Source organism: Peromyscus maniculatus, chromosome 1 (assembly GCF_049852395.1).
Source record: "Peromyscus maniculatus bairdii isolate BWxNUB_F1_BW_parent chromosome 1, HU_Pman_BW_mat_3.1, whole genome shotgun sequence".
In the NCBI taxonomy this organism is placed as follows: Eukaryota; Metazoa; Chordata; class Mammalia; order Rodentia; family Cricetidae; genus Peromyscus; species Peromyscus maniculatus.
In genome coordinates, this window is record NC_134852.1 from 187,814,261 (window position 1) to 187,841,366 (window position 27,106).

Here is a 27,106-nt window from a genome sequence, read left to right on the forward strand (position 1 = left end):
AATTTCCCTACGGTTGTTTTAGTTCTGCTTAGTGCTCTTTATCCCTCCTCACTGTCTGTCCCTTAGCATTGCCTTCCCCAATCTCCCTCTCCAGATAAACTCTACACCTTTCTTCCCATTTCTCCCTCTGTAGCACCTGTGTTCTACTAGCCCCCATGCTAGAACACCCCCACCATCATCCTTTTACTCTTTCCTGATTTCTTCAGTAAATCCAGGTTATACACTCACAGCTAAGGATGCTGATTTCAGATACTCAAATAAGACAGTATGTGTGGTGTTTGTCTTTCTGAGTCTGGGTTATCTCAGTAAAGTTCCATCTATTTGCTTGCAAATATCATGACTGTATAGTCTTTACATGTGAATAGAATTCCATTCTGTATATGTAGCACATTTTCATTATCCATTCAGCAGTTGAAGGATATTTAGGTTGTTTCCATTTCCTAGCTATTGTGAATAGAGTGCTGAACAAACATCTGTGGACGGGACTGTTGAGTCGTTTGCCGGTGCCAGGGAATGGTAGAGTTGGGGAGTATGCATGGGTCATACTTTTACCGTTTTGAGAAATTATCTACCTAAAGATATCTTAACATCATAATGGAATTGGTAAATCATCATCCCTATCTTTACTGAGGTTCAGAACATTCAGCTTTTGATCTGTAGCTGGAATTTTGTCAGCTGGATCTTCTTTGCTGCCCTGGCACCTGCCTTGCCAGAACACAATAATTTCTCAAGCATGCATTAACACACACTCCACATAGGCTTCCTGATGCTCATACTCTCTCTACAGGCTTTAGAAGAGTGGATACTGAGGACAGAAAGGGTATAAGGCCCATAGAAGTGGTCTAGCATATCATAGCTGGAGATATGGCAAAGACTCATTTAGTAAAGACATCCTATCGGGATGTCATGATTATAGATCCCCACCATTGCAGGAACTTTTCTTGGGAAGATGTTGAATTGCTGGAGATCTTTAAAGAACAAATGGACATATGTTGATATTTTAAGAATTGTTCTTTGTTTTGTCTTTTTGGCTTTGGAAATGTCATCCTTATGTCTCATGATACCTTGTGATTTCTTATCCAACAAATAACAATAATCATGTAAACTGTAAAAATAATAACAATGTATGTATAATGCCAAAGTCAACCCATTTCTCCCCGTACCAGATTTCACTAATACTAACTATTAACAGAGAAGGTCTTCTATGTGTGGTACACTTTCAAATAATGTGGTTTAATAAGTGTTGTCTCATTTAATTAGGTGTGTCTACAGTGTTCCATGCATTAGTCATAGGAAACAAAAGTTTAAAAGGACATATCTGGCATGTTTGAATAATCCTCTCATTGCCTGCCTGAGATTTTAACCACCATCACCCCTGCACACAGCTTTCTGTATTCTACTGCAGGTCACTATTGGATGATTTTACTAATGGCTGGTTTGAACTTGCCAAATACAGGGAGATGGCAAAGCTTGAGAAAAACTTGCTGTAAGTAAGTAAGTAGGTTGCCTGCAGACGTTATCTTGGGAAACCTCATGTTCTGTTCATCAGTCTCTGCACCATAGGGAAGCTAAGACTGAAACGTGCTTGGCTCTGGCTCCCAGCACTTGCATTAGGAAATGACTTCTGGCTGCTTAGTACAGCTGCTCTTGCTGGGTGCTGCTACATCTAGAGGTCTAAGCTGAGCAAGTCATACCCATCCAGTGGACCTAGTTTCAAAGGTGATTAGGTTTCCACACAGGAAACAGGCTGTAGGGAGAGGTAACTTTTTGTGCATTCCAGTGATCACATTAAAAAGAGAGGGTGCACCACAATTTGCCAAGAACTGCTTTTTCACAGCTCATATATTTCTACACTGCAGTGCAGTTGTCGGCCTTAGTTCTCAGACATTAAGAAGGGAAACTGGGGCTTTTAGTGGAAGTGTGAATAGTATGACTCCTTCATTAGTATGCCTCCCTTCACCGAGGAAGACACAGCACAGCATTTGCTGCTTCTCTTTCCAGGCTGGGCAGACCGATGCCTGTGCATTATTGGACCCACGGACAATGGGGAAACCAGAGAACTCTTAGCTGTGGATTCTTCTGCTTCCTCCAGTGATTTTTGCTTTGATGTTCACTAAGTGGCTTAATTTTTTTTTGAAAGCTGCAAGTCATAAACACACTGTAAAATTCTGATAGCCATCAGAACAAACTGTGTAGCTTCTCTCTTAGTGTGGTAGTTCCATTTAGCTTGTCCCTGCTCCCTTTATATATGATATAAAATATAGAGTGAAAAAACCTCAGGGGGTGTCACTAAAAACCAAAAGCAGTTCATATCTGACTGCAGAGAAGCTGTATTCCTAAGCAAGTTATCAGAAGAGTCATGGGTGGTGCAGATCCTCTAATTCAGGCGTGGTCTGACTGTCTACCCCACCTCACTACAGGTGTCTATCTCCCCATTCACTAAAGGAGCATCTACAAGGACTGACCTGTTCTGGAACACTCAAACAATAATTTTCCTGGGTGTCAACCAATGTATAGGCTAAGTTCCAGTATGTTTCTTAAACTCTGATTCTCTGTAAAAATTTCCATAGTTATATATATATATATATAAAACTTCGTTAATGAAACCTGAAATTTACAAGGAAGATCCTCTGTTATCCAGTACCTCACACTTTCCAAACACTTCCCAAATACAAGGAGATGCTTGTAGACCTTCTTTGATACGAATGAGTAACTACTCCTCTCCACCATTAATGCTACTAAGTAGCATTTCAGCTCTGGCAAATGACCCACACTTCCTTGAATGTTGGAATATAAGACCTATCAGATTGTGGGGAGGAATGAAGGAGATGATGGCAGGCTTTCAGGAAGACAGAAATCGTTTATAATGTCTTTATACATGTTTACAATGTGGTACCAATATAAAGTGTCATTTTAGCTATTATCAGTCCTGATGTATTTAAGAGTGCAAGTACAGATGAGTTTCCCAATGACATTTTTTTTCAGAGCTACGGCTGAGTGGTTTTCAGCACTTGTGGAGATATCTGAACATACAGCTAGAATTCTCTGCCAATTCACGTTAAGAGTTTTTAATTAAGAGAAACCATGATACAAATGCACATGTGTGCCTCAAACTGTAAGTGTATGTGCAGCATATAGACATTAAATTCCTAGCCAGTCACAATTGAAAAATCCCATTTGCCTTGTACCAAATGCTTGTTTCAATTATTCCCTCCTCAAAAGTCCATGCAAGTTTTTAAGAATGCTTTTGGCTTCCACTGCCAACTTGTGAGCATTTTCAGCAACACTATAAAGCAGGCTGAATCGTGGAAGCAGACAGAAGTTAATTATCTTTTAGCGCTGGGGCTCCAAAAAAAGATTACTTCTCCTCCTGAGCCCATTTCAACCTGATAAGCACACCTGTGCCTCCATTCAGTCGGCAGTCACTTCACTTCCCACCTCCCTTGGAAATGTTGACAGCTATTGCTCAAATAGTTTGCTCTTTCCCCAAGATTTGCTTTCAATTTTCCAGAGAGGGAAAAATTGCTCCATTCTTTGAATTTTTGTGATTATTTTCCAACCTTTTGCATTGCATATTCTGCCTCAATGGAGAATCACTTTCTGTCCCCAGTCAGTCTTAAGTGGAATTCCCACTTCTCTTTGTTGTAGTCATCTTGCAGAATGTGCATTATCAACATACCAAGTTGGACCCAGAGCTGGGAGAATTTGTTTCAGCTTTCTAAAATACCTGGGTTACTCCCTAAAAGATTTTGAAGTATCTGAATCATGAGGTGTGTGATCTATACAACCAGAAATGCTTCCTAAGAGAAATTACCATACCATAATTTTATTTTTCCCAGAGACACAAAGCTGAGAAATAATGTAATTTTGTACAGTATAATGCAAAGAATAGAGCATTACTCACATAAAACATCACATTGCTTAGTGGCTGACAAGAATTACTAGGGAACTTCCTGAAGCAGCAATCTACATGAGCAATAACTACAGGATCTCTTGCTCTCTCTTTCTCTATCTCACCAGATGGCCAATATATACTATTTCTGCTACAGAGGCAAATACAGAAACATAGAAGAAACTCATTTAATACAACACTTCACAGGCTCTCAGACTCAGTATGCATATGAACCACAGAAAGAGCTTGTTAAAAATTCAGATCACCACACCCTAGTCCCAGAGATGCTGAGTGGGAGCAAGTTTAATGAGCACCCCATGGAATCTGAAGCAGTTTGCTAATAGGCTATGCCTTAACCAACATTATTTCTGCATTTCATGTAAAAAATAGAAATCCAGAAGTGCATAAATTGGTGTGCCTGATGTAAATTATTTGCTTATCAAATTTGGATCCAAGATTGGGAATAATAATAATTGGTAATGATCTATCAGATATAACACGAACATTAAAAAAACAGAGCCAGATATTGGGGTGAAAGCTGAAAGATTAGAGAAGCAGAGCCTGACCTCTATGTCTAAACTAGTTGGTGGCTCTGTCCTCCAATCCCCAGGCAGGTTTATTAGGGTACACAATATATCACTACAATCAGGTGTTTAAAGAACAACTAGAAATAAAATCCTGCCTTCCATAAAAAGAAAAGTACTACTGCTCACCATGTTGCAGCTTTCCTCATTATGTATCTTTAAAATATTTATTTATTGAATATAAGTTAGACATCTTTATAATGCTTACTGCGCAGCTAATATGATTGAGACACCAAGTGAAGACACTAATGAAACATTCAGTAGGTGTGGGGGGCATTTCTCTCTTATAGCTTAAAGTTCTATCCCACTCATCATTTATAGAAATGAGGAATAATCTACGATAACAAGAGTAAAGACAGTATCTGGTTAAAGAAAGAATGTCTCCTGCAACAAGAATTAGAAGAGACATTTCAAATAATCATTTTCTTTCTTTGTTTTCTCCATGAATGTATATAATGTGCCAAACTCCATCTAGGCATTGAGGACAGAGTAAATGCCATAAAATATAAGGTGTCTGGCTTCTTGGAGAGTAATTTCTAGTGAGGGAAGAAACAGCAAGTGCAGAGGCTGGAGACAGATCAGAGTCTCACACTGTGTAGCGTGTTTGGCTCTAAGAATGGAGAAGTAGATTTAGTTTTTATTCTTCAAGTTCACTGAAAGAGGATGATGGGTACAATGAGGAAAACAAGTTGAGAGACTACTGCCACAGTTAAAGATGTTTCATCCTCAAGGAATAAGGGAAGCCATTATTCTGGAACGTGTGTGTTTAGAATGTAGACATGGGTGTACATAGACATCATCTGTTGCCATTTTAAGTAGATTGGACTCTGTGTTCAAATTTTTGGATCCAGAAGTCAGAACAACTTCTCAGTCTAGCACTCAATGCCATACCCGTCATGTTACATACTCCATGCTACATTTATGTGGCCTTTTTGTACCAGACAAACAGGACTTCCTGTTCTTCTTAAATTACCTTTTGTACCTCTATGATCCTCTAACACTAATTTTCTACCCTTCCATCTCAGCATGTTCCTTATTATACTCTATTTAAATTAGAAATCTTTTACATATGTTTCTTCCTTCAGGGTTCAATCAAATGCAATGTTCTCCTGTTTGGAACTATATATATAGTTATGCCCAACATCACTGATGCTTATTGTTGTTTCCATCTATAGAAAAACAGATTCTTGCTCCTTTTGATAAGCATGGTGCCTTGCACAGATCCTCAGAACACAGTGAGAAAAGTTCTGTGATCTGAGCTGATGAACTCAAATCCTTTCCTTGTGTTCACCCATTAGCCATGCACAGGATGTACAACTTGCAGCACTACATGGAAGCCTGCAGTCTCATTGCCCACAACCTCATTCTTGTTCTGCCTTATTCTTTGAAAGCTTTCCAGTCTCTCATCTCCTGAGAAAATCCTTCTACATCTTTTACAACTCAGTTAAGGATCAATGTCTTTATCAACGATGTTCATGGTACTCATCCCAGGTGCTTCTCTTCATGCAGAACTCAGAGATCCCTCTAAGATGGCCTTTTCCACATTGTATAAACTTCAAGTATTACACTCTGTATACATTATTACAAAATTTACACCTGCCAGCACATAACTAGTATGCTGAAATAAGCAAGTATAAAGGTTGCATATTGCCAATGACAAAGAGGGCATAGAGTAGATGCAACTGATAAGAAATGACAAATTATTAAAGGGCAGAAATATTTTAGTTATTGAACAGAGATAGTTAGGTCACAACATGGCTAGATTAATACTTCCATAGTGGTGATGCTTACCAGTTTCAAATGCCTGCCGATGTGCAGCAGTAAACATCATATCTGCTCACCATGTGAATGTGCCTCAATCTTAAATATGCCCATATGCACAGACTTAATATATTTGAAAGGGCTTTTAACAAAGAGAAAGGGAATTCAAAAGCTGTAAAAGCAGATAGAACTGGGAAATAGCTCCAGGACTATAATTAATTTCTCCAAAGGGAAACAAAGATGCTATATAAAGTAACAGTCATAGAATTTCAAAAAAGAGCTCTTCAAAACTAAAACCATGTGAGAACAGGAACACATGCACACAGTGGGAGATACAGTTAAGAGGATCTTGGAAAATGGAACAAAATGACAGAAGTGGTGCATCAGTTTTTGTTTTTTTTTTAACAACAAGAAAATTAAAGCCAGAGATTGTGGCACCTGTCTACTATCCCAGTTCTTGAGAGGTAGAGACAAAAGGATCATATATTCAAGGCCAATAAGTTCATGGCTAGCCTGGACTGGCTCCATAAAAGAATGTTGGAGAAAGAGGAGAGAGAGAGAGAGAGAGAGAGAGAGAGAGAGAGAGAGAGAGAGAGAGAGAGAGAGAGAGAAAGGGAAAGGAAAAGACAGAGACAGAGACAGATTGTGGGGTTAGAGGCAAGGCTCAAATTAATTAAATAATTAAATACTCAGGGCAAGAAATGAAAAACTGTAAGGTTTTTTTTACTATCAAATAAATACTCTCACAACCTGTATTTTTAGAAGAAAGGTACCTATTAAAGGTCAAATTCACAGACTGAAAAACCCCTACTATGGTACATAATTGTCAAACTTCTGAATTTAAAGATAAGAACATTTTATAAAACAAATCCCAGAAAATAAAAATATATGGATTATTTTAAAAGTTAAAACAACAAGTACACGATCAGATCCCTCAGAAATAGCACCGAACACTGAAAAACACTTCAGAATCCTTGAGAATATGGATTTTAGCCTGAGATTCCATATCCATGGAAACTAGGTGGGTGCTTAAAGATAAGGAAGTGTTCAGGTATGACAAGTCAAAAGGCCAATAAAGAATATGACAGCCCCACACCAGACCTTCAAATACTTGAAGATCCAGCTCCAGAGAAGGAGAGACTGGGAAATGAAAATGGAGGAAGAGACACAGAGTCTGAGTGGGGTGAGGAAATTCCTGTAGAATGGTGGTAAAAGGAAACCTAGAACGAAACTATGCCAGATTTGGAAGAAAAAAAAAATGAACGACTTAAGTGGGGTAAGTAGAAGAACTAGTAAATTACGGGTTATGTTTGGTCATTATAATAATAAATTTCCAACTCTGTCAGAGATTATGGGGGAAACGGGAATAAGTTCATAAAAATAATCACCAAAATGATTATTATTTTAAGAAGCAGGTTAAAACAGAGCTTCTCCTCTCTTTCTGTTCCCCAGACCCAGAACCTCAGCCTAGTCCCTGGCGCCTGGTATATGCAGCAGATATACCAGCTGCAGCTTCCCCCCAACCCCCGCCCACATCTCCTGTGGATCCCACAGACCATCCCCTCTTAAACTTCTATTAGTTATTGTATCCCAGCCCCAAACTCCAGCAGACACCCCCTGCTCAACCCACAGGCTACACGTGCCAGAATACCAGGTAGGCTGCCCACAGACCTTCTCCTCCTCTTTCTTCCCCCAGACCAAGCCACCACTGTTATCCCTGCAAGGGAACACCAGCTGCAGCCTTCCCTTACCCCTGCCCACATCCCCTGTGGAGTCCGCAAACCATCCCCTCCTAAGCTTGCTCCTTCCACTCATTGTTTTGTCCCAGACCCCACCTCTAGCAGGCATCCACTGCTAACCCAAGGGCTGGCTGCTCCTCCCAGGGCAACAAGTAGGCTGAAGGCAGACCCACACCTCTCCTACTGCTCCTGAGATACAGTCTCTCCAGTCTCATCCCCAGCTCTATAACAGAAAACCTGCTGTGGTCTCCCTTTCCTCTCTGGCTCTGATTTCCAATAGATTACAAAGACCTTTGCCTCCAACCTTCCGTCCCCAACTCATCCCAGTATCCCGGCATCCAACACCAGCAGGCATTCCTTCTCTGTGAACATACCAAATAAACAAGACTGGAAAACAGGCAACACACAGATACCACACTCTCTGAAAATCCAGAAAGGAAACTGAAACCAAGAAATTAATCACCCACCCAACAAAGACAAATCCAGAAATCAGCTCCTAGACCTATAATCATTCCAAACCCAGATGCTGAGACACCAGTGTAAAAGCACATTCAAGCAGCCAGGACAATATGTCTCCACTAGAGCCCAGGTAGCCCAACACAGCATGCCCTGAATATTCCAACATAGCTGAAGCACAGAAAAAGAACAGCCTTAAAACAGCCTTTATGAATATGATAGGGGCCCTTAAAGATTAAATTAATAAATTCCTTAAAGAAATCCAGAAAAACACAAATAAGAAGTGTGAGGTAATAAATAAATTTTTTTGGGACCTGACATTGGAAATAGAATCAATAATGAAAATCCAAATGGAGGGAATTCTGGAAATGAAAAATTTAGGGATTTGAACAGGATTACAGAGTCAGGCTTCACGAAGAGAATAGAAGAGATGAAAAAGAGACTCTCAGGTTTGAATACAATAGAAGAAATGATTGCATCAGTCAAAGAAAATGTTAAATCTAAAAAACTCCTGACACAAAACATCCAGGAAATATGGGACACTATGAAAAGACCAAACCTAAGGATAATAGGCATAAAGGAAGGAAAAGAAACCCAGCTCAAAGGTCTAGAAGATTTTTTCAAGAAAATCACAGAAGAAAAATGCCTTAAACTAAGGAAGGCAAGAGTACAAGAAGCATATAGAACACCAAAGAGATTAGACTGGCAAAGAAAGTTTCCTCATCACATAATAAACAAAATATTGAACATAGAGAACAAAGAAAAATTAAAAGCTGCAAGGAAAAAAGACCAAGTAACATATAAAAGCATACCTATTAAAATTACACCTGACTTCTTAGTAGAGACTCTAAAAGCCAGAAGGGCCTAGACAGATGTGTTGCAGACTCTGAGAGACCATAGATGCCAGCTCAGACTACTATACCCAACCAAACTTTAATTACCATAGATGGAGAAAATAACATATTCCATGATAAAGTGAAAATTAAACAATATCTATGTACAGATCCAGTTCTACAGAAGGTGCTAGAAGAAAAACTCCAACCTAAGGAGGTTAACTACACCCGTGAAAACACAGGAAATAAATAATCACACACAAGAAAATCCAAAGAAGGGACACACACACACACACACACACACACACACACACACACACACACTACCACCACAAACAACAAAATAACGTGAGTCAGCAATTATTGGTCATTGATATCTCTCAATATCAATGGTCTCAATACACCAATAAAAAGACACAGACTAACAGAATGGTTATGAAAACAGCATCCATCCTTCTGCTGCACCCAAGAAACACACCTCAACATCAAGGATAGACATTACCTCAGGACAACTGAGTGGAATAAGATATTTCAAGAAACTAAACCTAAGAAATAAGCTAGTGTGGCCATTTTAATATCTAACAAAATAGACTTGAAACTAAAACTAATAAAAAGAAATAGGGAAGGACACTATATACTCATCAAAGGAATAATCCACTAGGATCACATTTCCTAACATCTATGCACCAAAGATAAGGGCATCCAAGCTTAAAAATAAAAAAGAAAAGAAAAGAAAACACTACTACATCTTAAATCACATATTGATCCTCACACATAGTGGGAGGCTTAAATAATCAACTCTCACTGATGGACAGGTCAACCAGACAAAAACCAAACTGAGATGCTTCAAAAACAGACATTATAAACCAAATGAACCTAACAGATTATTAATGTAACATTTCACCCAAACACAAAAGAATACACCTTCTACTCTGTATCTTATGAAATTTTCTCCAAAACAGACCACATACTCAGACAAAGCAAGTCTCAACATACAGGAAAATTAAATTAACTCCTTGTATCCTAAATAGCTCCCTGTATCTTATCAGACCACCACAGACTAAAGCTAGATAGCAACAACAACAAAAACAATAAAAAGCCTACAAAGTCTGAACAACTCTCTACTGAATGAAAAAGAGAGAAATATGAAGGAAATTAAATACTTTCTAGAATTCAGTGAAAATGAAAACACAACATACCCAAACTTGTGGAACATAATGAAAGTGGTGCTAGGAGGCAAGTTCATAGAACTGAGTCCCTACATAAAAGAAAACAGCAAAACCTTATACTAGCAATTTAACAACACACCAAAAAGCTCTAGAAGAAGAAGAAGGAGGAGGAGGAGGAGGAGGAGGAGGAGGAGGAGGAGGAGGAGGAGAAGGAGAAGAAGGAGGAGGAGGAGGAGGAGGAGGAGGAGGAGGAGGAGGAGGAGAAGAAGAAGAAGAAGAAGAAGAAGAAGAAGAAGAAGAAGAAGAAGAAGAAGAAGAAGAAGAAGAAGAAGAAGAAGGACTCACACCCAAGAGGAGTAGGCTGCAAGAAATAATCAAACTCAGGGCTGAAATCAATAAAACAGCAACAAAGAGAACAATAAAAAGAATCAATAAAAACAAAGAGTTGGTTCTTGAGAAAAGCAAGAAGATAGATAAACACTTAGCCAAATTAACTAAAAAGCAGAGAGTGAATATCCAAATTAACAAAATCAGAAATGAAAAGGAGGATGTAACAACATACACTGAGGAAATCCAGAGGATCATTAGGTCAAACTTCAAAATCCTGTACTCCACAAAATTGGAAAATTTAAAAAAAATGAACAATTTTTGATAGGTATCACATTCCAAAATTAAATCAAGACCAGATAAACAACTTAAAAAAACCTATAACCCCTAAGGAAATAGAAGCAGTCATTAAAAGTCTCTCAACAGCAACAACAACAACACCTATGGCCAGATGGTTTCAGTGCACTATTCTACCAAACTTTCAGAGAAGAGCTAATACCAATACTTCTCGAATTGTTCCACACAATGGAAACAGAAAGAACATTGCCAAGTTCATTTTATGAAGCCACAGTTACGCTGATACTGAAATGACATAAAGACTCAACAAAGAAAGAGAATTATAGACCTATTTCTCTTAAGAACATAGATGCAAAAATACTCAATAAAATACAGGGAAACAGAATCAAAGAATACATCAGAAAGATCATCCACCATGATCAAGTAGATCAGAGATGCAGAGATGTTTCATCATATGAAAATCTAGCAATGTAATTCACCATATAAACAAACTGAAGGACAAAAACACTACAATATCATCTCATTAGATGTAGAAAAGGAGTGTAACAAAATCAAACACCCAATCATGATAAAAGTCTTGGAAAGATCAGGGATACAAGGAATATATCTAAACATAATAAAAGCAATTTAGAGCAACCTGATAGCCAACATTGAATTATGTAGAGAGAAACTCAAAGCAGTAATTCCTCTAAAATTGGGACAAAGACAATACTGCCCACTCTCTCCATATCTATTCAATATAGTACTTGTAATTATAGCTAGAGCAATAAGATAACTAAAGGAGATCAAGGAGATACAAATTGATGTCACTGCCTGGAGGGCCAGCCTCCAGCAGCACCCAAGGTATGCAAAAAAAATCCATGAATGTGCAAGGACTAGACTTTATCTATCTGAGGAGTAAGGAAGAAAAGAAACACACTTTCTTATGGTAACTTTCTCTTTGAAAAATCTTGACCAAAAAAAAAAATTGATGCCAGGTGGTGGCGGCACATGCCTTTAATCCCAGCACTCTGGAGGCAGAGCCAGACAGATCTCTGTGAGTTCGAGGTCAGCCTGATCTACAGAACAAGATCCAGGACAGGTGCCAAAACTATACAGAGAAACTCTGTCTCGAAAAAAAGAAAGAAAGAAAGAAAGAAAGAAAGAGAGAGAGAGAGAAAAGAAAGAGAGAAAGTGAGAGAGAAAGAAAGAAAGAAGAAAAGAAAGAAAGAAAGAAAGAAAGAAAGAAAGAAAGAAAGAAAGAAAGAAAGAAAGAAAGAAAGAAAGAAAGAAAGAAAGAAAAAATCTCTGTTTCCACACAACTACATCTCTCCCCTTCACAGCCCTCTTACACAACTCTCTCTACACAGCTCTCTCACAGAAAAAACTCTGGACAAATACATGAGTTACATTTTGAGGGTCACATAACATTTCTTGAGTAAACAATTATAAACTGAACCATTCTGATAACATATGAGAAATCACACGGTTTCTCTCAGACTTGGGATGTCACATTAACTGGCCAGTGAGTGACCATGGCAATGATTGGCTGTCAGCTAAGTTCCCTGATGTGCAGTCTGTAAAGCAAAGTCAGGATGCATGTAGACTAAGCACCCAGTATTTCTTGAGGGAGAGTGACACTGGAATTCAGGACCTAAACAATAAACAGTTAGTTGGCTGAACGTTGAGTCCTGCATCATAGGCGCTGAGAGTCCATTGCTGAGAGGATCTGTACAAGGAGTTATGTCTACTAAAGTTGCTTTTTGCCTGAATTTAATTCAACAAACAGACACTTGGGAACTTGTTCTTGTGCATTTCATTTGCAAGACAATAGTTTACTTTGAATTTGCTGAGGTCTTAAATCAGCTAAATGTGTAAAAGGCTGTCTTTGTATCTGTGAATACTGTTATTTTCCTATGTCAGTCTGAGCTATGAAAAATATCCTAGTGTTTTTTTTATTTATCAAAACTATTCACCTTAAGAAGAGATCATCTTTCTGACCATCCACAGATATATGTGACCAAAAAGTACAAAATATACCACCAATGGGCTGTGGAAAGAACCCCATAGCTGTTCTTTTTAGGAAGGAATTGTGGCAGCACAGAGAACATTACAGACAGAAACAAATGGTATGCACAGCCAGTAACCCCACAATTTTTGATTAGTGGGGCTCCCCATGAAAGAATTATTCATCTGGTGGGTCAACATGTTAAATATTAGTTGTCATCTGCTGTATATTCTTAGTGGCCTCTGACAAATTGAAAAGGAAAAAGTCAGAGTTTAGCTATTTTGAGATATTATGATAGTATACAAAAGTGACCCCAAATTCTGCTAGAGAACTCCTACAGCTGATAAATACCTTTAGTGAAGTGATGGATGCAAAATTAACTTAAAAGAAATCAGTAGCCCTTCTTACACAGAGAAAGAAATCAGAGAAACAACAGCATTCACAACAGCCACAAATAATATAAAATATCTTGATGTAACTCTGATCAAGCAAGTCAAAGACCTGTATGACAAGAACTTCAAGTCTTTGAAGAAAGAAATTGAAGAAGATATCAGAAGATAGTAAGATTTCCCATGCTCATTGATTGGTAAGATTAACATAGTCAAATGGCCATCCTACCAAAAGCAATCTACAGCTTCAATGTAATCCTCATCAAAATTCCAACACAATTCTTACAGACTTTGAAAGGACAATTAACTTCATATGGAAAAACAAAAAACAAACAAACAAACAAACAAAAACAAGATAGCTAAAACAATCCTGAACAAGAAAATAACTGCTGGATTGTTGTAGGGTCCTGTGAGGTTCCCTTGGGGGAGGAGGTGAGTAGGCACAGAGGCACAGAGTCAAAGAAACAGACCCTGGGCATCAGGCTGAAAACAGCAAGCTCGTTTTATTTTATTCAAGAAGAAGCAAGCCTTAAATACCCTCCACCTGCCCCGAGGGAAGATCTTATGAATATGCATGTGCTGATGTGGCATGATTGCCTCTCATTGACCCAAGCCATCTCAGATCATGCCTCAGCTGCTGTTGCCAAGACCCCTAGGCAGACCCAGGTTGGCTCTCAGGAAGTATCTTATGTGCATGCTCTCATTACTGGTTTGGGCCAGCTGGCCATCAGGCCTGTTAGAGCTGAGTCATCCCACACTGGATGTCCAACCATTCCAGACTGCAAGTTGTACTAGAGCTATAGAAATAAAAACCACATTACATTGGCATAAAAACCGATGTTGATCAATGGAATTGTACCGAAGACCCAGTCATAAAACCACGCATATATGGACACCTGATTTTTGATAAAGAAGTCATTAATACACACTATAAAAAAGACATCTTTAATAAATGGTAGTAGGCAAATGATATCTGCATGAAGAAGAATGCAAATAAATCCATATTTATCACCCTGCACAAAACTCAAGTCCCAATGGATCAAAGACCTCAATGTAAAACCAGATACACTAAACCTGATGGAAGAGAAAGTAAGGAATAGCCTTGAACACATTCGCACAGAAGATAAATTTCTGAACAAAACACTTATACTGAAGCAGAACAATTGATAAATGGGACCTCATGAAACTTAAAATTCTCTGTAAGACAAAGGACACTATCAATCAGACAAAGTAGCAGACTTAGAATGGGAAAAGATTTTTACCAACTAAACACCTGACAGAGGACTAATACCCAAAATACATAAAAACTTAAGAAACTAGAAAAATATATAAAGAACTCAGTAAACTAGATATCAAAAAACCAAATGATCAATTAAAAAACAGGGTACGGATCTAAACAGAGAATCCTACATAGAGGAATTTCCAATGGCTTAGAAACATTTAAAGAAATGTTCAACACCCTTAACCATCAGGGAAATGCAAATCAAAACTACTTTGAGATTCTATCTTACACTTGTTAGAATTGCTAAGATCAATAACACAGGTTATAGCTCATGCTGGCAAATATGTGGAGCAAGAGGAATACTCTGCCATTGCTGGTGGGAGTGCAAACTTTGGCAGCCACTATGGAAATCAATATGGTGGGCATATACCAAAAGGATGATCTATTTTACCAAAAGGACACTTGCTCAAACATGTTCATTGCAGTTTTATTCATAATAGCCAGAAACTGGAAACAACCTAGATATTCTTCAACAAAAGAATGGATAAAGAAAATGTGGTACATTTACACAATGGAGTATTGATCAGCTGTTAAAAAAAATGACATCATGAAATTTGCAGGCAAATTGGATGGAACTAGAAAAAAATCATCCTGAGTGAGGTAACCCAGATCTACAAAAATAAATGTGGTATGTATTCCCTTACAAGGGGATGTTAGCCATTAGTAAATGATAACCAAGCTACAATCTGTCGACCCAAAGAGGTTAGGTAAACAGCAGGGGTCTATCAGGGACACATGAATCTCTCTGGGAGGTGGAGATAGAATAGCTTTTACAGGCAGACTGGGGGCAGGTAGGAACAGGAATAGGTAGATCAGGTTGCATGGATAGAGGAAGAGAGAGGGAGGAGGGATGGCTAAAATTGGGGAGACATTTATGGTGATATGGAAACTTAGTGCAGTTTCCTGAAATCTGTGAAGGTGATTCTAATGAGGATTCCTAGTAATGGGGGATATGGAGTCTCAACTGGCCATCTCTTGTAGCCAAGCAAGGATTCCAGTGGTGGCACTTGGTTACATTCAATTGAGTTTTTAGCCAGTGAGGTCCCATGGAAATTCCTAAACAACTCTAGTTGTTGTTAAAACAAAAGTTTGCTCTCTGCAAGCTGACAGCTGGGGTGCCCATTACTGAGGACAACATTCACACAACTCATTGAATATGAAGAATCTGAACTGAGGCTATGTGGATCCTTCACCCCTATGTTCTGGTGTCTTTGGTGTAGGAAGGCATCCTGCAGACTACCCAGAGAGAAATGTACACACCAACCCAGCCACAAAACTTTTGCCCTACAATTTGTCCTGCCTGTAAAATACGCTAGGGCAATGGTGGCATAGACCTTGTGGAAGTAGCTAACCAACAAATTATTTGACTTAAGGCCCACTAACAAGAATGAACATATGCCTGACACTGCTTGTGTAAGCAAGAAACAGAGACTAGATAGAACAGAGACCTAGGGAAAACCAAACACTGTTGGTCTAAAAAAAATCAATAAAATGACTTCTAATGATATTCTGCTATACTAATAGATCAGTGACTCATCCAGGCACCATCAGAGAGACTTCCTCATACAGCAGACGGATACAAAAGCAGTGATCCACAGCCAGACATTATGCAGAGACAGTCTAAATCAGAGGTCTCCATAAAATTATTCCTCTTACAGATTATAGAACCCCATGGAAGAGGAGGCAGAAATATTGTAAGAGCCAGAGGGGAGGGAGACACCAGGAGAACCCTGAACTGCAAGGCACATATGAGCTCACAGAAACTGAAGCAGCAAAGCACAGGGCCTATGAGGGTCTGTACCAGGTCCTCCACATATATATTATAGCTATTAGATTAGTAATAATATGGGACTTCTGACTGTCCCTGACTCTTGTGCTTGCTCTTAGGACTCTTCCTTCTGTTGGCCTGTTCTGTCCAACTTCAATATGATAGTGTTTGCTTCATCTTATTATATTTTATTTTGAAAAAAAAAGAAAAGAAGAGGAAGGAAGAGGAGGCTAAAACAGTGACGGGGTCCCAATGCATTAAGGTAGTTCAGTTGAAAACTGTCTTTTCATAATTTATTGATACATCAATTAGTATGGATTTCACTAAGAATTCTAGTGTAATCACAATGTACAAATGGGAAGAGGAGAGATGTATAGCAGGTCTTCATAGATGGAGGATAAACATGAGATCTATATACATCAAGACAGAAGCCATAAATTTTCATAAAAGATAGGGAATTGCAACAGGTCTTTCTTGTCAGACTTTCTTTTGTGACCATCAGCTCCCCAATAATGACACTGGGATTCATTATTAATTACAATAGCTTGGCCTTTAGCTGAGGCTTGTTCCCAACTAGATCTTATAACTTAATCAGTTTCTACCTCTCTTTCTTTCTGTACATCTGAATTCCTCAGTGGTTCCCTAGGGTATCCTATGAGTCTAACCCCGAGTTCCTCTTTGCCCAGAAGTCCCAATTAACCCCTCCTGCCTACCTATTGGTTGGTCAGCTTTTTATTAAACCAATGACAAGGACACATCATTCATTCATTCATTCATTCATTCATTCATTCATTCAATAGCCACCATTTTTCAGATCTATAACATTGCTCCTAAGAACAAGAGGAAAGGGGTAAGGGAGAGTCAGCAAAGTCTGGTACATTCAGTTGAGGTAGGAACAAGCCCCTCCCTTGCTGCATCAAGGCTGAGGAAGGTGTTCCACCATAGGGAATGGGCTCCAGAAAGCCAGCTCATGCACCTGGCATAGATCCTGATTCCACTGCTAGGAGTCCCTCAAACAGACCAACCTACACAACTGTCTCCTGTATGCAGAGGGCCTAGTCCAGTCCCATGTAGGCTCCACAGCTATCCGTCTAAATTTTGTGCATCTCTACAAGCTTGGTTCAGTTGTCTCTGTAGATTTCCCCATCATGATCTTGACCCCCACCCTACCTTGTTCATATAATCCCACTTCCCTCTCTTCGACAGGACTCCCTGAACTCAGCCTGGTGCTTGGGTGTGGATCTCTGCATCTGCTTCCATCAGTTACTAGATGACAGGGTATTCACTAATCTGATTACCGGGGTAGGACAGTTCAGGCACCCTCTCCATGATTACCCTTTCAAAGGAGGGGATGGGGGGAAGAAGGGGTTGAGCAGGAGGTGGGATGAGAGAGGGATCTGTGTTTGGTATGTAAAATGAATTTAAAAATTTCCTAAAATAAAATAAGAAAAAAAACACATATTTTAAATGTTAAAAAAAATAAAAGGAAAACAAGGATTTTAACTGGAGTAATGCTAACTATATGGTCCTAAAAGAGCAAAGAACCAAATATCTCTGTCATGTTATTTGTGAAATTACTTGAGTTCATCATAAGACAGTGGGGTACTTGGGTCTTGTTCAATTCTAGTAACTCTTGTGAAAAAAAAAAATTAATTCAATGGTGAAACTTGATTCCAACCATCAAGTAATACTCTGCTTGAAAGAAACGGCTGACAAAGTGTTTTCAAAGGAGGCAGATTTGGGACTTTGGGAATGCTCAGCAGTTGAGATCACTTGCTTTCTTGCAGAAGACCTGGATTCAATTCTAAGCACATGCACCTTGTGGCTCACAAACACCTGTAACTCCAGCTCCAGGGAGTCTGATATTCTCTTCAGGCCTCTAGGGGTTTTTGCATGTACATGTGGAATATAGATACATGAGAGAGAGAGAGAGAGAGAGAGAGAGAGAGAGAGAGAGAGAGAGAGAGAGAGAGAGAGAGAGAGAGAGAGGATCTGTGTGTATGTGTCCCAGTGGACATTTATGTCAAAGAACTCTCTAGAATCTGCCAAAGGGGTCGTGAGAGAATGGAGCAAGAAACTTTTCCCTCATACAGAAGAGATTCTTATGGGAATAAATTGGAATAAAATAACAAAACAAAATAAAGGACTGTTCCATCATGGAGAAAAATATCTCAAGTAGGAGTCCTGTGAAAGTCATGTCTGGCATAGATAAGATGCATAATCCAGTCGTCAGGTAAGAAGGCAGAACAAAGCATTACTGAAATCTCAAAATTCTTACACGTTTCCCCAATTAAAACAAACCAAACAAAAATTTAAAAATTTAATAAAAATGAGATTGTGCAAGGTCTTGTTGTATCAAGGTCTTCAGAACTGTCACTCACTCAATAGTCTTTGTGTATAATCTAAACTACCTATGATACAGACTAGAGGTCTTGAATGGGTTCATTTTCTCTGTCAGTGAAAGAATTAAAAGAGGAAAAATCTTGGGCACTCCAGGTAACAGTGAAGAGATCTCAAACACCACAAACAGGAGCCAGTAGGGTCTGTGATTCAAGAGAGGCTTTTGTTGGTGCTGAGGAAATACACACCTGCAGCAGACACACAGGAAAAGACCCTGAAGCAAACAGGACAGTTGAAAGTCCAGTCTCAGGGGCCAACCAGAAGGAGAAAAAAAATAGTCTAAAAGGCTTTTGTTTTAAGCCCCCAGGCTTTTTTCTCAGGTCAGGAGGGTGAGGAAGAAGCTGGCCATCTTGAAAGTTCAGTACCCTTATCATGGTCCCTTCCCCTATCTGTCTGCCTACCAGTGATATCTAGATCCTAGTCCCTCACCTGGGTTAAAACACACACACACACACACACACACACACACACACACACACACACACACACACACACACACACACACCTTACTGTCTAGAATGTCCACAAAAACAAATACCTTGTTAGAATATTTGTAATTCTAGTATGGTCTTCATGTTAGACATTAAAACTAGGATAAGCTATAATTACAAAAATATGGTCTTAGCACCATTTATTCTTCATCTATGTAAGTCTAGCCTCCAGGCATCTACTTAGATATTCATTCTTACTTTAAGTCTTAAGAAATAAGAGAAAAAAATTACACTTTCAAAAATTATTGCATTTACTCATTAAAAGGCACAGACTCTCTGGCCAATGAATTATCTCTCTGGCCAATGAATTATCTACAAAATAAGTCTTTTTGGCAAAAGTCGATTTCAAGGTCTATTTTGTGATTTTTCTCATTTGTTTGATTACAAGCTAGTGTTTATTACCGATTTGGGATTGTTTGTGATAGGGAGCATGTTCTCCTCAAGTGTCCCAGGACCTTTGTTGAGCAGCACGGATTTGTAGGACTGTGGGGAATACGTAGGCACCAGTATGTCAGCATGACTCTGAGTCAGTCCTAAAATCACATAAGACTCCTGCTGGTTCCCTGGTTCAATCCCTGTGTTCTCACGAATTCTTTGTACATAAGAAGTTAGCACTCAGAGTGTCATTTCCTTTCTCTCCACTGTCTTTCATTGTCTATATTAATGTCCTAAGGCTTACTTCACAAAACATAGATAACTTTGGGCTAGCTCAGGCTGTACAAAGTCTTTCCTCAGATCCCATCTCTACTCTCCACAGTCATATAATTAGCATTTCTCAAGAGCTAGTCCAAATCAGGACCCACCAAAATCAATCTGATCAATTAATATGAGTCATGATATTAATGACTAACAATGGAGTCAGTCTAACACCAAGTACTTCCAAGAGCCCCCAAATAAGCCTATTCTGCCACCTACCATTCTCTTCATCACAGTGAAATCCACTATAGCATGAATAGAGGTTCATACAAATGTTTCCTTCCATCTTATGCCCTTCATAGACACCTATAACTGACAGACTATACTTTCTTAAAATGATAAAACCTCAGTCCATTGTAGAACAAAACTAAAGTATTCTAAATCTATTTGCATTAATTATTTATTGCTATGTTACATACTGCTCTAAAATGTATCATCTTACAACTGTGGACTAAAAATAAAGGCATGGCTTGACTCTGTGTCTCTAGTTGAAGCTCAACTGGGAAGAGTCTACTCAAGCTCATTTATGTGATAGTTAGCCAGCCAGGTTTTCATTTGATATTGGTCAAAGACATGAGGTCCCTGTCTTATGAATCCTTTTATAGGGGAACTTTCAATACTGTTCTTAACATCTTCTAGAACTAATAAAAGGAAACAGGAAATTTTAAATGAATCTCACAATTGATATTCCATTATTTTTCCATTTTTTATTCCCTAACAGTATGTCACTAAGTTTAATTTTCATTGTGTGTGTATGGGGCATTATACAATAATAAGTACTGTAAGAGGTTCAGACTGACAGTTTACCATTTACTATCCACCAGACAGAACACACAACATGGAACTCCCTCTTCCCACTAGGGAAATTATTTGGCAGGCTAAATAATTCCAACTGAAGGTCAGAAAGCTAGATTTAGTAAATAATTAAACATCTAACATAATAGCCTGTCTTGAATCGATTGTTTTTAAGGGACTCATATGTTTAGCTTCTCTTAAAAATGGACTACATAACTCTGAAAAATGTCAGCTCTTTTAAGAGTACCAGCAAATCACTAGGTCAATAATTACATTTTCTCTTATAAATTATATTTTTTAACCAAAACAAAACTGATAGTAACTATATAGAAAGTCAGTAGAACCTAGGAAAGCATAACAAAAATAAAATGTACTTACAATTCTACAGCTCACAGATAATTACTGCTAACAGGTTAGTCATTTATTTTTAAAATTAGTTTATATGTGTATTTATAGTCTAGATGACTTATTTTACATTTAGTTATGAAAACTTAAAAATTTATACAGGCAAATTAAGACTGGGAAAGCCATTTATAAAGCCAACATGGAGATTGTATATTTACTTGAAATATATATGTGTGTGTGTGTGTGTGTGTGTGTGTGTGTGTGTGTGTGTGTGTTGTGTAAATATACATATATAAGTAAATATATATAAGTAAATAGACTATATAGTAGACTAAAAAGAAAGTACTGTAAATCTATAAAAAACATTTAGGACTTGATAGTGTAATGTTGGCCCATAATAGCATTGTATTCCTTGTCAAAACTCTGCAACTGCTATAACAATAGTTTAGCAGAAACTTAATGCCCAAGAGAGGAAAATGGTATATTTTCTTTACCTAACTTGTTTGAATAATTATGACAGTAGTTATGAGCTTTAAAACAAATAAAAGATATCAACCACCTTTCTTCAGTTTGCTCTCTTTATATCTATGTTTAGAATTTTAGCTAATTTCTTTCAGGTGCATACATACAATTTGAACATGCCTTCAACTAGTGCCAGTTACCAACTATTGCCAGAGAAACTACTTACCTATTCACCCATCGAAAAATACAGCTTCCCTAGACAACAACACCAAGAAGGAATGAGGATATCCTGTCCTTATAGTAATACTCCTTGTTATTTCTGAATCCTTGAATTTCATCGTCTTGTACATAAATCCAATTAAAGAACTAAAAAAAGAAAGACAGACCACCTCTCTAGAGGGTTTTGAGAAGGCAGCATTTCATTGATGTGAGGTTTCAAACAATTGTGGCATCAACTAATATAACCCATATTTGGATCGCTAAGCAGAGGAGACAAAAGCAGAAATGGGAAGTTCAAATTAACAATTAAAACCCAGAAGCTTTTGTTGTGTATTCTAAAGAACCTGGAGTCATGTAAGCCTATTCATAGGCAGAGACAAGCATTTGCTGATTTTCTGGGGTATAACTGGGCCCCCAAATAACGATTTCCTTGCACAGCTAATGAAAGCTGATAGGTTCAAGCATTTCCTGGACAGAGGGTGATTGTGATTTGTTCTCTGTCTATGCAATATTGATTGACTTTCATGCGGTTTCAATATCTGGCAGCTCACCACAGGACCACGGAGACACAGCTCCTTCAGAATATATTCACAGCTGTGCTGCCAAATTTGATAGAGTAGGAACCAATAAAACTTGACCTGAATCTTTCTCCTAGTCACACAAAACATGGTCTATGTGTCACTAAGTTAGGCTTCTGTAACAAAAGTCTTCCAAAAATGAGTCACCCCAATGAGGTAGATGATATTTAGTTGTGTACAGATGACTCCCTTAAAAAGCAAAAACTTTAGGAAAATTGACTTGTCTGTATTTTAACTTTACTTAATATTTTTACAGAGTTAAACAATAAACCAGTAAGATTTTAATTTTGTATGGGTTTGGAGAAATGATAAATAACTTTCTACTGTTATTTCTTGTAACAAGTGTTAATCATAGAATTTAAGACATGTTCATCCTAGCTAGATGGGCTGTACATCTTACTGTACTTCTTAAAGTGCTTTTATGACTTCTAAGGCCCAGGTCACCAAAGCATAGCTAAATCATTAGACACTATTTTTTTTTTATTCTTTACTCTTTGGGGGCAGGCCACCCAGCTCCCAAATAAATACACAGAAATTTATTCTTACTTAAGAATGCCCAGCCTTAGCTTGGCTTATTTTTAGCCAGCTTTTCTTAAATTATCCCATCTACCTTTTGCCTCTGGACTTTTACCTTTCTTTATTCTATATCCCTTTCTTTCCTTCTTACTCCATAGCTGGCTGTGTGCCTGGGTGGCTGGCCCCTGGCATCCTCTCTCCTTCTCCTTTTCTCACTTTTCCCTCTTGCTCCCTCTTCCTTCTCTTATTTATTCTCTGTGCCTGCCAACCCTGCTATTTCTCTCTCCTGCCTAGCTACTGCCTGCTCAGCTCTTTATTAGACCAATCAGTTGTTTTAGACAGGCAAAGTAACACAGCTTCACAGAATTAGACAAATGTAACATAAAAGAACACAATATATCTTTGCATCATTAAACAAATATTCCTCCTGCAGAGGCAAGCAGATCTCTGCGAGTTCAAGGCCAGCCTGGACTACAGAGTGAGTTCCAGGAAAGGCACAAAGCTATACAGAGAAACCCTGTCTCAAAAAAACCAAAAAACAAAACAAAAACAAAAACAAAAAATGAAAAAAAAAACAAAAGACAAAAACAAAACAAACAAACAGAAAAACAAATATTCCTCAGCATAAAAGACTGTGACACATCTTTACTAATATGCCACAACACTAGCGAATCACTATGGAAGCACTAATTTTGCATTGGAACTTCAATAAGGAACTTCAGTCAGAATTGACCTAGTGTCAATTAAACATATCCTCCATCACCCTTCCCCTCTCTGGAATGGATCATGATAGATGAGATCTTTATGAAGAAAGAAAGTAGTAACTTTGACAGAGATAATAAAGCCATCAGTCCATGTGGTCCTAAGTAAGTGATGTAGTAAGTTCAAAATATAGTAACAATAGTTTTTGTGGATGGCCTAGGGGCAGGTGAGGATGGGAGCTGGGAGGATGGGGGAGGATGGAAGGAGGGAGTGTAGAGAGAGACAGCTGGAATTGGGGAGCATAAAAATATAAATCAACTAAACTATGAGGATATGTGTTCTGTCAGTGAAAATAATTACTCTGGAACATTTAGATTAAAAACAGACCTGGAGATGGAAAGATGGCTTAGAGGTTAAAAGTACTTGCTGCTCTTGCAGAGGACCTGGGTTCCATTCCCAGCATCCAAAGAACAGATCATATCTACCTGTAACTCCAATTCTAGAGTATCTAGCACTATCTTTTGGGCCACACAGGCTTCTGCTGCCAAGTTGCACACATAACCCCATGAAGGCATACACACATCCAGATAAAAACAATGAGTGAATAACAAATCTAAAAAACAAAATAAATTAAAAAAACACTCACTTGAAACCACTACAGCCTTGATATCAAAACCACGCCAAAACTTAACATCAAAAAAAATAAAATCATACACCAATATCCCTTAGGAACCATCGATACAAACATTGTCAATAAAATACTTGCAGATACAATTCAAGAACACATGAAAAGATTATCTACTATGATCAAGTTGGGTTCAACATACATAAATGGATAAACATAATCCACCAAATAAATAGGACAAAATACAGAACCACATTATTGTCTCATTAGATGCAGAAAAAGCCTGTGACAAAATTCAACATCCTTTCATGATAAAAGTCCTTGAGAGACTAGGGATACAAGGGACATATCTCAACATTAAAAAAAAAGACAATTTACAGCATGCCCATCATATATATCAGCTAAACTGAGAGACACTTAAACCATATATACTAAAATCAAGAACAAGACAAGGAAAACCACTCTCTTAATACATGTTTAATATAGTACTTGAAGTCTTAGCCAGCCAGAGAATAAGACAACCAAAGAAGATGAAAAAGAGACAAATATGAAAAGAAGTCAAAATATCCTTATTTGCATATGATATGATTATGTACATAAAAGACCATAAAGACTCCACCAGGAAACTTCTACAGCTCATAAACACTTTCAGAAAAGTAGCAGCACATCAAATTAACACTCAAAAAACCAATAGCCTTCTTATATGCAAATCACAAACACACTAAAAAAGAAATCAGGGAAGTAATACCTTTTATAATATCCTCAAAGAATATTTATTGGAATAACTCTACCCAAACACTCACTTGAGGTTTTGAGGTAAAAACAAAACAAACAAGCAAACTAACAAAACCAAAAAAAACCAACCCCAATCTAACCAAACAAACAAACAAATGACATAACTTGGTCCTTTCCAAAACAGATCCAGTCACAGTTCTCTATCTCAATTTACACATATAAAACAGTGTCTATAGTGGCATCAAAGGCTGGTTTTTGCCATACTATTTGTTGAAATGGACTTTATTACCTACCTATGGGCTAAAACAAATATTTATCTTTGTCAAGATTAATAAAAGGACTTTAGGGATGTTTGAGATACTAATTTTCCAATTTAGAAAAGAAAATACCATACCAGCTATTTCAAATGATATTACTAATGCTAAGTGTAATGAGTTTTTATAAACATTAGTAGGCTAATCAAATTATCCTGGTAGAAGTGGGAGGGGATAGAAAAAGAAAGGTAATTAAATGTTGTGAACATCTCTTCTGTCAAATATTAGGGAAAGACCTTAAGACACTGGCTTCCATTCTGTCATTATGATACTGTCAAGATGTAGAACTATGCTTTCAGTTTTACATGGGGAGGAACTGAGGCTTTTGGAAGCTAAATAATTTTTCCTAAAATACACACCTAATGAATATTATCTTTGAAATTCCCATTCTTACTGTTGGATTTTAAAGCTCTTATGCAGTTCAGTACATCTCCCTGATCCTCTCTTCTGTATCACATGTTCTTCTTGTTTAAGTTGTAAACATCTAGCTAGTTAAAGGGAAATGGAATTAATTCTATCCCTACAAAGTACAGAGAGCTATAAGGTTAAAGCCTATGGGAGGAAAACTACTCTCTATTACGGATTAGAAGAAGTGATGCACAAATGTATCATTAAAATGATCACTTTTTCTTTAGATCACCTATCAAACTGAATGTCTTCCAGAAAACGATAATTACATGTACACGTAAAAACTAATTGTCTAAATCTTGTGTCTGTCTATAAGTAAAAACATAGATTATAACAAATTATGGCATGCTTTGATGTCCTCCACATGTTTCTAACAGTGCTTAGCCATGTTTCTACTGGTCAAGAGAATACTGACCTCAAATAATTTGAGAGAGCAAGACAGAAAAGTATCAGATTTCAATCCAAATTTGAGCTTTCAATTCTAGGAAATCAATAGTCTTAGTAGTCTCCTAGAGAAAATTGACCAGGGGTAAGAAAATTCTCCTCTAAAGGACCAAACAGGAAGTGTGTAAGTCTTCATGTGGACCGAATGGTTTCTATGGAAACTATTCTGCCTCAGCAGTGTAGAGAACCCATGAATGATACATTAAACAAAGAGGATGGCCGTACAATAACAAAGCTTCACATATAAGGTATAGAAGATGGGTACACTTAGGCACATGCTGTAGTTTTTAACCTCTTGCTTCGGTTATGGTTTTCGCCTGCAGTGGGAATGGGTTAAACTTGTTTATAAGAACATAGGCCATGGAAAAGGAGGAAGACCACAGCATAGCAGTGATGCAAAGCAAGAGGAAGGCTGGTTTTCAGAGAAGCTCAAAGGAACTATGTAAACCTTACCTGGACTAGAAAGAAGCTGATACACTGAATCCTGGATATTTTTCATTTGCATGAACAGAATCTTTTTTTAAATGAAGTCTTGCCAGATTCTAATATATAAACCAGATTAATTGCTATAACTAATGAAAGCTGGAATGGGGGCCATTTACAAGACTGGTTCTAGGACAAATAAAATTCCACATTTCTTCTCAATACATTAGGCTTCCCAACAGGCAGGCTACAAATCATTATTGTACATAGATATGAAGACTCTTTTTGGTGTTCTATCATTATGGAACTAATCACCTGTTTCCTGCTCTTAAAGTGTAGTTAGTTACACACAACTACCAAACATTCTTATGTTAACACGTGATCATCTACAGATGGTACCTTCAAAGAAAACATGTCAGCTCACTGGCTTGACATAGCATGCTGTCACTGCTTTTATCTTTTCAGCAAA

At 38.0% G+C, this 27,106-nt stretch overlaps 1 long non-coding RNA gene across 2 annotated transcripts in view; it reads left to right on the forward strand.

The window, feature by feature from the left end:
- The first annotated feature begins 7,253 nt into the window (after window positions 1-7,253).
- Window positions 7,254-27,106, forward strand: part of LOC121823472 (uncharacterized) — a 40,568-nt gene continuing 20,715 nt past the window's right edge. For both annotated transcript variants that reach the window (XR_013048259.1, XR_013048260.1), the window contains exon 1: window positions 7,254-7,513. This is a non-coding gene — a long non-coding RNA (uncharacterized LOC121823472). The remainder of the gene's footprint in view (window positions 7,514-27,106) is intronic.